This window comes from Heterodontus francisci, chromosome 3 (genome assembly GCF_036365525.1).
Source record: "Heterodontus francisci isolate sHetFra1 chromosome 3, sHetFra1.hap1, whole genome shotgun sequence".
In the NCBI taxonomy this organism is placed as follows: domain Eukaryota; kingdom Metazoa; phylum Chordata; class Chondrichthyes; order Heterodontiformes; family Heterodontidae; genus Heterodontus; species Heterodontus francisci.
In genome coordinates this window covers 67,038,657-67,050,800 of record NC_090373.1, presented here as the reverse complement: position 1 = coordinate 67,050,800, position 12,144 = coordinate 67,038,657, and positions in this window count along the sequence as shown.

Here is a 12,144-nt window from a genome sequence, read left to right as displayed (position 1 = left end):
CGCAGAAATATTAAGCGGATGATCCATTTTGGCCTCCTCCTGAGGTCCCCAGCATCACAAATGTCAGTCTTCCGCTAATTCAATTCACTCCACATGGGAGTAAGAAATGGCTGAATGCACTGGGAACACTGAAGGCTGCAGGCCCTAACAATAACCTGGCTGTGGTGCAGAAGATCTGTGCTTTAGAACTAGCTGTTCAAGTTAGCTACACCACCAACATCTGACCAACAATGTGGAAAATTGGCCAGATATGTTCTGACCACAAAAAGCAGGACAAAGCCAGTCCAACTAATTACTCCCCTATCGGCCTACTGTCAATCAGCAGCAAAGGATGGAAGATATCATTGACAGTGCTATCAAAGGTATTATGACCAAGGTGGGAGTAGTACACTGTTAATTTAGTCCCACTACGCCACAGGTCACAGCATATTAGTAAAGTTTCTCACCTACTGGAAACTAGCCGAATTAAACACTTCATTTATCCCCAGAGTATAATATGCTAAACCAGGTTTCTTTAAACAACCAAAAAAAGCTATTTATTAATAAACCAAGTTTTAAATGATAGAGATAAATAATATGTATGAAAAGATTTTACAACTCCTTAATCTTCCCAACCCTCATGCAGACACATACATTCAAAAACCAATGGTTAACCAGTTTTTAAAATGATGTTTTAAATTATAACTGTTTCTTAAAAATAATAAAATAACTGGGTAATGTCTGGTAGGATATTTCTGGAATGGTGAGGTGTCCCAGAGTCGAATCATCAGATGCCACTCAAAGTCTCTTCAGGCAAGTTCTTTAAACAGTCTGTGATGGGTAGGCATTCAAGGCAATTCGTCTGCAGCAGGTGTCACACAGGTCTTTCAGCAACAGGTTGTAGCAACAGGTCTACTTAAATTTTAAAGTTGCAGTCGAACGGTGGAAACTTTCTTGAGATTTCAGGAACTTCCAAAAAACACAAAAGCAACAGGACTCTTGAGGCAGAGATTTTCCAGAGACTGGACACAATAGGAATTTTGCTACCTTTAATAATGCAGGCTTCCTCTCAGCAAAGGAGCCTTTCTCCATGGAAAGCAGCAATTCCTCTTTCTCTGGTCTTCCTATCTCCAGGCAGAACACAGCCCCAACTCAAATATAAGATTCCTTTTTGTTTTTGCAAGAGACAATTCTTCCTCACAGAGGGAGTTCTTTTTCTGGTCTGCAAACTAGGTCTCCAACAGCAACAGGCTTTTAGCTGCTCACAGCTCCCTGGTTTCTTTCACACTGCAGAACTGAAACTAAAAGCTTTCCACAGTGACCAAGTCACAAGACAGTTGTAAATCTTTCTATTGCTTGGATATGAGTTTACAGCCCGCATACTTCAAACACCAAGTCAATATCAATGTTCACAGAAAGTCTTTTTTCAGTCTTAGGCGCACACAGTTCTTTTTAAAAAAAGACAAAACTCTCATGATACCTCTGCCCTTGGTGAAATGAAACACCATTCTTGAATGTGTTTCATTACAATGTAAAACAAAAATAGAAAAAACATTTTGACATATTTCCGCATTCATGCCCATTCACTCTACTGGTAATTAACACAATTTTTCTTTGTACCATTGTTGCTCATCTAATTCAACAGGTTAAACTCATGACAAAGCTTTTGCGATAACGTTTTTCTCCTGAAATGTGTGCAATCTTCAAATGATAAGGCTGCAACAATAAACTCCATCTGAATATTCTGGCAGTTTGGTTTTTACATTTTTTCACAAATGTTAATGGGTTATGGTCAGTGTATATCTGTGTTTCTTTGTAGTCTTGGACATATAATTCGAAATGTTTAAAAGCCAGCAAAAGTTTCTTTTTCTACGGTGGAATATTTCTTTTGGTGGTGATTCAATTTTCTTGAGAAGTATCCTACTGGGTTTTCTGTGCCCGATTCATCATCCTGCAATAGGACTGTACCAACCCCCAGTTCACTAGCATCAATCACTACCTTGAAGGGCTGAGCAAAATTTGGAGCAGCCAAAACTGGTTCATTAGTTAATATTGCCTTTAGATTTTCAAAAACTGCCTGGCATTTTTCTGACCATACTACTTTTTCAGTTGGAGCAGCTACAGCACTAAAATTCGGTACAAACTTTCTTTAGAAACCACACATCCCCAAAAATCTCATGATGTCACGTTTAGTCTTAAGGATAGGGAACTCCACTAAGGCTTGTACTTTTGCTGTTTTTGGCAATACTTGTCCTTGTCCCACTATGTGTCAGAGGTAGGTCACTTATGCTTTTCTGAATTTGCTTTTTGCCAGATTTACCACTAAATAAGCGGCTTGCAACTTTTTAAACAGTTTCCAGTTGTTTTAAGTGTTCTTTGCAAGTGTACTGTAGATTATTACATCATCAAGATACACTACACAGTTGGGAACACTGGCTACCACCTGATTCATTAATCTCTCAAAAGTTGCTGGGGCAATTTTTAGCCCGAATGGCATCATCCAGCACTGATAACGACTGTCTGGTCTGACAAAAGATGATTTTTTTTTAGCTCGAGGTGTCAAAGGAACTTGCCAGTATCCTTTTATCTTGGTAAGAAACGTGGCACTGCCTACTCTGTCAATACAGTCTTCTATGCGAAGAATTGGATAGGAGTCTGCCTTCGTTACTGCATTGACTTTTCTGTAGTCTATGCAAAGTTGAGTTGACCTCAGGTTTAGGCACTAATACTATTGGTGAACTCCAGCTGCTTTGACGAGGTTCGATTAAATTGTTTTCCAGCATGTATTGAATTTCTGCTTTTACTTGGGCCTGTTTGTCTGGACTTAAGCAGTAAGGATGCTGTTTTAAAGGAATGGAAATCCCCTATATCCACATCATGTGTGGTTAAGGTTGTACATCCTGGCATATGCCTAAAGACCCTTTTAAATGTTGTGAGTAGCCTTTTTAGGTCTTCACATATTTCTGCATTTAAGTACAAAAGCATGTTGTCCAATTTTTCTAGCCAATCTATTTGCTAACCAGAGAGTTGGAGGTTCAATCTGAGAATTGTATAGGCTTCCTTCTGCCTCATCCTTACTATCCTTTTCCTTCTCAACAGTCCCTGTTGCCTGACATACCTGCACTGGCTTATCCTCCCTGCAATAATATTGCTTTAACAGATTGATATGACACAACCGATTCTTTTTCCGATGATCGGGGTGTCAATCAAGTAATTTACCTTACCCACTCTTTTGATCACTTTATATGGACCACTGAGCCATGCTATTAATGGTTCACCCGGTAATGGTAACAATACTAATACTGCATCCCCTGGTTGAAAATTTCGGGTCTTTGCGTTTTTGTCTGCCCATTTTTTCATATTAACTTGAAATACTTTGAGGTGTTCCTGAGCCACATTGCAAGCTTTTGTGAGCCTTTCCCGGAACACAGATACATAGCCTACTATCGAAGATTCATTCCTTTGTTCTAAGAATCTATCTTTGATGAGTTTTAGAGGACCTCTTATTTAATGTCCGTAGACTCATTCGGTGAATCTCCAGTGGCAAATCAAAGAAAGTCTAGCCCTTTATCCCAATCATACGGATATTTGTGACAGTATGCTCTAATCATTGTTTTGAGAGTTTGATGATACCTCTCTAAAGCTTGCTGTGACTGTGGGTGATAAGCTGAAGATTTTAACTTTTTGATACTCAAATTACCCATGACTTCTTGAAATATTTTAGGCATGAAATTTGAACCTTGATCTGATTGAACTTCAAGTAGTAATCCATATCTTGTAAAGAATTGGGTTAACTTCTCTACTACTACTTTAGCAGTAATTGTCCTCAAAGGAATAGCCTCTGGAAATAGAGTAGCCATATCCATGACGGTAAATATATATTGAAGTGCTGTTTTTATTTTTCCAAGGGTCCTACACAGTCTACCACTGCGTTCCTCGATAACTGGTATGGGAATTAGTGCTGCCGATTTTATGGTAGGTTGCGGTTTTCCCACCATTTGGCATGTATGGTATTTCCTACAAAACTGCTTCATGTCCTTTGTGAGGCTGGCCAGTAATAATGTTGACTTATACGTTATTTGGTCTTCTGAATTCCCATATGTCCTGCTAGAGGAATGTCATGTACTAACCTTAATAATTCCTGGTGATATTTGGGTAGTACCACTATCTGTTGAACAACTGTCCAGTCTTTGTCTGCAGGTCTATGAGGCGGTCTCCATTTCCTCCCCAAAACCCTCTTTTTAACATAGTAGCCTTCTGGAACTCCTTTCGCCTCAGCTTCTGTCAGAGCCGACTGTGCTATTCTATGTAACTCTGGATCAGCTTGCTGTGCTGCAAATATAGAAGATTTGTTAAACATCTCATTTGGATTATCCAAATCCCCAAGGATAGTTGCAGATACTCGGCTATCAATGGTGTCAATTTTACCTCCGACGATGGAACATGCTTAGCCATTGCTTGGGTTACTACACACGCAGGAAATATTCCTGGAACTTGTTCCTGTAATTGTTCTGTTTCTTTAACTTCACTTGGTTTCCCTGTGACTACGAGAGAAACTGATACTCTTGATCCGGCCAAATCATTCTGTCATGCTAGACCCCCACCTGCCAATAATGAGGCATATTAATTTCACCATATGGGCATTAAATTTCAAATTGTTGCTGGGAAGAAGAGAAGGCCTGTTACAAGGCTGCCAGACGCTTGACTGCAAGATGTGTACCTAACAATAGGGACAAGCGAGGTTACTTCCCTTAAACATTTAGCCCACAATGGACTTTGAGCACCAGACATTGAAGGCAGGGAAGCACATTCCAGGCCCTGCTAAGATGATACAATGCACAGAGCCAAGACGTGGTCAAACCAGTTAGTCACATGACTAACCTGCTTGGCAACCTGGGATTTTCTGACTGGTACGAACAGTTTGAACTCAGAAAGACTGTTCTGTTTGCTCCTGGACTGAAGATCTCTCCTGTCTGCTCCCATCTATCTCGCACAAGCCTCTGAATCCACTGAAGACACATGAACCCCAAGAAAGAAAAGTCTCCTACAGCGAACAAGGTTTAAGAAGAATACTGGGCCCCAACGAAAAGCAAGATCTACCTACAATCAAGGACTCCACAGTGAGTTTGAAGAACCGTAACAAAAACTCTTCAAATTTTGCCTCAAACTTTTCCACTTTATTTTTCTTCACTTTTCTGTCTCTATTTGCATGTGTGTATCGCATATGCATGCTAGTGGGGACGTGCCGTGTATCCGTAGGCATCAACCGAATTAGAGTTTAAGTTCAAGTTTAATAAATTTCAACTTTTCTTCTTTAAACCTAAGGAAACCTGTTTCTGCTGGTTTCTTTGCCTTAAATTGGAAAGCAGTGAACAAGGATTCACCAAGGGGGAGCTAAAAACATGATGTGTTTAAAATTAACCCTGTTAAGGTAAGACCAGGTGAAGGCTGAGAGGGACCCCTAGGCACCTTTGTCACCTGGCCGTAACAATTCCCTTGGAGTAGGTCAATTTCTTCTACTGGAAAACTATGGATAACTCCTACAGTTACCATCCCAGATATCAGGTCACATTCCAGTGCACTCTATATAAAGGTATGGTATATACTGCCCACCAATACCATTAACTAAAACTTTCGCTTTCAGTGCACGCTCTGGTGGAAATGTTATACCTGTCCCCAGCAACAGAGTTTGGGTTGTTCCTGTATCCCTAAGTATAATAGATTTTCCTGCCTCACTTGAGAGATGTGGAGTTACTTTTCCTTTTGACAAGAATTGACTATAACTTTCAGGTATCTTATTCTTAACCCCGACACTCACTTTAATTTTTGTGTCTGGTTTTACAGCTGCCTTTAAAGCTACAGCCTGGTCTGCTGTACTCTCACTCAGAGCCTCTTTCTCTGCATTAGTTTTGTGTACCCCAACAAATGGGGCGGCACAGTGGCGCAGTGGTTAGCACCGCAGCCTCACAGCTCCAGGGACCAGGGTTCGATTCCGGGTACTGCCTGTGTGGAGTTTGCAAGTTCTCCCTGTGTCTGCGTGGGTTTTCGCCGGGTGCTCCGGTTTCCTCCCACAAGCCAAAAGACCTGCAGGTTGATAGGCAAATTGGCCATTATAAATTGTCACTAGTTTCGGTAGGTGGTAGGGAAATATAGGGGCAGGTAGGGATGTTTGGTAGGAGTGTGGGATTAGTGTAGGATTAGTATAAATGGGTGGTTGATGTTCGGCACAGACTCGGTGGGCCGAAGGGCCTGTTTCAGTGCTGTATCTCTAATCTAATCTAATCTAAATCCCATGGGTTTACCTCGCAACTTCCAGCATTCTGAACGAAGATGTCCCACCTTGTGGCAATGATAACATTTTGGCTTGTGGCCCTCACTTCTACCCTCAGCACCTTCTTTTCTGGCTTGGGGATCCTGGGGCATTCCTAGATGTTCCTTCTTGTCCCCGGCTACTCACCTTCCTTTCACTCTCCCACCTTCTACCCTTCTCGGGTTTGTGGGGGTGATGGACAAAAGGTTTTGGCTTATTCACAAGCTCAAAATCATCAGCAATTTCTGCTGCTTGCCTGGCTTTTAAAATGTTTCGGTTATCTATATGAGTTATTGCTACTGAAGGGATTGAATTTTTAAACTCTTCCAAGAGAATCAGTTCTATAAGGTTCTCATATGTGGCTTCCATCTTTAATGCCCGTATCCAACAATCAAAATTAATTTGCTTTCTCCACTCAAATTCTACATCAGTCTGCCCAGTCAATCTCCATAAGTTCCAAAACCTTTGATGGTAAGCTTCAGGGACTAATGCATACGCAGCGAGAATAGTCTTTTTTTGCCATCTGATAATCTGCAGAATTCTCTTCAGGAAGCATGGCATAAGCTTCATGAGCTGTGCCCATCAACCTGCTTTCCTTTGGCCATTTCATTTGTTTGCTTATTTTTTCAAAAGAAATTTAAAATGCCTCTACGTCCCTTTTCGTTGGGTCCTGGGCTGGATTTAGATACTTCCTGGCCAGAATTTTCCTTGGAGTCAAGACTACCTCTTTATCTTAGTTCCATCTCTTTTAACCTAAATCCCCTCTCCTCACTTTCTCTCAGAAGTTCAAGTTTTCTTACTATTATTTCTTTCTCTGTTTTCTGTTGAAGCCTAAGTTTTTCATTTCTTGTTCCTGCTCAAGATTTTTTATTTTTAACTGAATTCTAGCCAATTCCACTGCATCACTCTCTGACTTACAGGCTGGGATTTCACGTTGGGCGGACGGGAGCTGGCCACCGACTGAAAAGTGGGTGGCGAACCTGCTTTGCCACACTTGGGGATCCGTTCCATATTTTACAGGTCCCCAGTCTTTATTTGTTCCGAGGTGGGACTTCCACCCACTTGAGGGGAACGGGGACGTATTGGGACCTGGGGTGGTTGGGGTAGCGGGGGCAGCGCTCCATCGGGCACCCTCTACCCAATCAGCAACACCCCCCCTGGGACGATCGCAGCTGCCTGGTTTTCACAGGCGGCTTTCCCCGGCTCCAGGACGCCCACTTGCCATGTGCAAAATCCACATGGAGGCAAGCGAAGGCCTTTTGGTGGCCGTTAAGTGGCCACTTAAGGGCCTTGATTGGCCTGGGGGAGGCAGACTGTTCTTCGCCCTCACCTCTGCCCTACGTAAAGGGCAGAGGGGCGGAGGCAGGAGCGGGTCGTAAAAGCCACCCAGAGCCTCCCGCTCCATTCTACTCCACCACCCCCCACCCACCACCGCCATCCGGCTCGTTGGGGTGGTGTAAAATTCCGGCCACTATCTTCTAATTTTAAATATTGGGCTATTACATCAAATATCTCTGCTTTTTTAGCATCTGATTTCAATTCTAACTCCAATTTTGCTGCCAATTCTATCAATTTATCCTTGGTTAAAGTTTTCAACTCACTAAGGGACACATTCTCCTTTCCCAGAAAAGCTGCTGCAACTGCAATTCTGATGGTATAGCCTTTACCCTATTATACAGGAAACCTGGTTATTTTATTTTGTCTTTCAAATATTACTCCCCTCACAATTAATGTTTTTTTTTTAATTCATTCATGGGAAGTGGGCGTCACTGGCTATGCCAGCATTTATTGTCCATCCCTAATTGCCATTGAGAAGGTTGTGGTGAGCTGCCTTCTTGAACTGCTGCAGTCCATGTGAGGTAGGTACACCCACAGTGCTGTTAGGAAGGGAGTTCCAGGATTTTGGCCCAGCGACAGTGAAGGAACGGCGATATAGTTCCAAGTCAGGATGGTGTGTGGCTTGGAGGGGATCTTGCAGGTGGTGGTGTTCCCATGCATTTGCTGCCCTTGTCCTTCTAGTTGGTAGAGGTCGCGGGTTTGGAAGGTGCTGCCTAAGGAGCCGTGGTGTGTTGCTGCAGTGCATCTTGTAGATGGTACACACTGCTGCCACTGTGCGTCAGTGGTGGAGGGTGTGGATGGTGTGCCAATCAAACGGGCTGCTTTGTCCTGGATGGTGTCGAGCTTCTTGAGTGTTGCTGGAGCTGCACCCACCCAGGCAAGTGGATAGTATTCCATCACACTCCTGACTTGTGCCTTGTAGATGGTGGACAGGCTTTGGGGAGTCAGGAGGTGAGTTACTCGCCGCAGGATTCCTAGCGTCTGACCTGCACTTGTAGCCACGGCATTTATGTGGCTACACCAGTTCAGTTTCTGGTCAATGGTAGCCCCTAGGATGTTGATAGTGGGGGATTCAGCAATGGTAATGCCAAGGGGAGATGGTTAGATTCTCTCTTGTTGGAGATGGTCATTGCTTGGCATTTGTGTGGCAGAAATGTTACTTGCCACTTATCAGCCCAAGTCTGGATATTGTCCAGGTCTTGCTGCATTTCTACATGGACTGCTTCAGTATTTGAATCGTCACGAATGGTGCTGAACATTGTGCAATCATCAGCGAACATACCCACTTCTGACCTTATAATTGAAGGAATGTCATTGAGGAAGCAGCTGAAGATGGTTGGGCCTAGGACACTACCCTGAGGAACTCCTGCAGTGATGTCCTGGAGCTCAGATGATTGGCCTCCAACAACCACAGCCATCTTCCTTTGCGCTAGGTATGACTCTAACCAGCAGAGAGTTTTTCCCCTGATTCCCATTAACCCCAGTTTTGCTAGGGCTCCTTGATGTCATACTCGATCAAATGCTGCCTTGATGTCAAGGGCAGTCACTCTCACCTCACTCTTGAGTTCAGCTCTTAATTAGCATTGGATTTGAATCATGTAGGAGCCCTCAATTAATATGTTATGACCAAGGCGGGAGTAATACACTGTTAATTCAGTCCCACTACTCCACAGGTCACAGCATATTAGTAAAGTTTCTCACCTACTGGAAACCAGATGAATTAAACACTTTCTTTATCCCCCAGAATAAAGCATGCCAAACCAGGTTCCTTTAAACAACAAAAAAAACTATTTATTAATAAACCAAGTTTTAAATGATAATGAGATAAATCAATATGTATGAAAAGATTTCACAATTCCTTAATTTTCCTAACCCTCATGCACACACATACATTCAAAAACCAATGGTTAACTATTTTTAAAAATATTTTAAATTATGACTGTCTCTTAGAAATAATAAAATGTCTGGGTAACATCTAGTAGGATATTTCCGGATCATGACGTGTCCCAGAGTTAAATAGTCTGATATCACTCGAAGTCTCTCCAGGCAAGTTCTATAAACAGTCTGTGATGTGTATGCATTCAAGGCAATTTGTCTTCAGCAGGTATCACACAGATCTTACAGCAACAGTTTGTCGCAACAGGTCTGCTTAAATTTTAAAGTAGCAGTCTAACAGTAGAAACTTTCCTGAGATTTCAGGAACTTCCAAAACACAACAGCAACAGTACTCACTCTTGAGGCAGATATTTTCCAGACACTGGAGACAATAGAAATTTTGCTACCTTTAACAATGTAGGCTTCCTCTCAGCAAAGGAGCCTTTCTCCACAGAGAGCAGCAACTCCTCTTTCTCTCCAGGCAGAACACAGCCCCAGCTGAAATATAAGATTCTTTTTTTTTTACAAGAGGCAAGTCTTCCTCACATGGAGGGTTCTTTTTCTGGTCTGCAAATCCAGGTCTCCAACAGCAACTGGCTTTTAGCTGATCATAGCTCCCTGGTCTCGTTCCCACTGCAGAACTGAAACTAAAAGCTTTCCACAGTGACCAAGTCACAAGACAGTTGTAAATCTTTCTGTTGCTTGGATACGAGTTTACAGCCTGCATACTTCAAACACCAAGTCAACATTCAATGCTCAGTCTTTTTTTCAGTCTTAAAGGCACACAGACCTCTTAATTAAAAAAGAACTCTCATGACAAGGGACACTTAATCACTGATAACCTGTTCACCAATGCTCAGTTTGGGCTCCAGACCTCATTACAGCCATATTTCAAAATTAAGGTCAGACGTTAGGATATTTGCTGATGATTGCACAGTGTTCAGTCCCATTTGTAACTCTTTAGATAATGAAGCAGTCTGTGCCCACATGCAGCAAAACCTGAATAACATTCAGGCTCGGGCTGATAACTGGCAAGTAATATTCATGCCACACAAGTGCAAAGCAAATGGCCTTCTCCAACAAGCGAAAACTTAAACATCTCTCCATGACATTTAATGGCAGTTCTATTGCTAAATCGCTCATCATCAACACCCTTCAGGTCACTGTTGACCAAAAACTCATGTTGAACATAAAGGTCAAAGCTGGGTATTATTCTGTGGTGAGTGGCTCATCTGACTCCCCAAATGCTCTCCACCACCTACAAGGTACAAGTCAGGGCTGTGATGCAATTCTGTCCATTTTCCTGCATGACTGAAGAGGCTACAATCCTCCTACCATCTAGGACACATCCATCCACTAGTGTAATAAACCACTCCCTCCATCACTGGCGCAGTTTGATTGCAGTGTATCCTATCTACACGATATACTGCAGCATCTTGCCAAAGCTGCTGCTTCAGCACCTCCCAAATCCTTGATCTCCACAACCTAGAAGGATAAGGGCAGCAGGTGCATGGGAATACCATCATTGCCAAGTTCCCCTCCAAATCACACATCCCAATGTAGACATATATTGTCATTCCTTCTTCATTACTGGGTCCAAATTCTGGATCTCACTATCTAATAGCACTGTGAGAGTATCCTCAGTACATAGACCATAGCAATCAGAGAAGAGATGGGTGATAAATGTTGGCCTTGCCAGCGATGCCCATATCCTGAGAATGATAGTTTTAAAATAGTCGGTGTCGTTGGAGTCCAGCTTGCATATTTAAGCTGGTCTGGATCTTATGTTTTAGCCACTCCATCATCAACAATGCCAATTACCTTTCAATTTAATATTCAGAGATCCCTTGTAGTCACAGAGCAATGATCACCTTCAACATTCCCTTAGCATTATTGGGGCCTGTGTTGCATGAAAAGCCAAGCTTTGCTCATGCTGCCAGTACTAATATTTGAGCAGGTCTTCAGAAACATGTGACAAATAACTATTTAGTTTCAATATAAGAGTGTTATAGTGCCATTGAAAAGTGCCAGTCTGCAAATCCCACAGTCAAGTAGCACTTCTACACTGCAACCTATGGAATGAAGTATGCACACTCTTGTGTGTTGACAAGCCAATGTTTCGATAAAGAAACTTGATAGTTGTGAAACTGCAGCTGACCTTTATTTAGCCACTGCAAATAAAACAGCAAAAAGGTTACATCACTAAAAAAATGTCAAATAAATTGAGACAACTGGAATCTTAGCATATTAATTCCATTGTATTTTTATGATTCACTTGTTACCACTTCTAATAAAAGCACAAATCTTTTTCAATTGATTTCAATCATTTATTCTCTGATGTCATTTCTTAATATCAATTCCTGGAGAATTAAATGTAATTGCACTTTGACTAAATGAATTTGATGTGTGTTTAGATGTGTGGTCACTTTGTTAAAACCTTCTAAAAACAGTTGGCTGAATATGTAATTGGGATGTAGCACAATCTTAAAACTGATCCTATCTGAGCAGTTTCTGCAGTTATCAGAATTTGGAGATTGGACTACTACCACTTCAACAAACATTGTTATTATATGTAACACGTATTCATCCATTTTGTTAAATTTTGAGGGACATATTTTCTTTTCCTCCCAGTTACTTCTTTG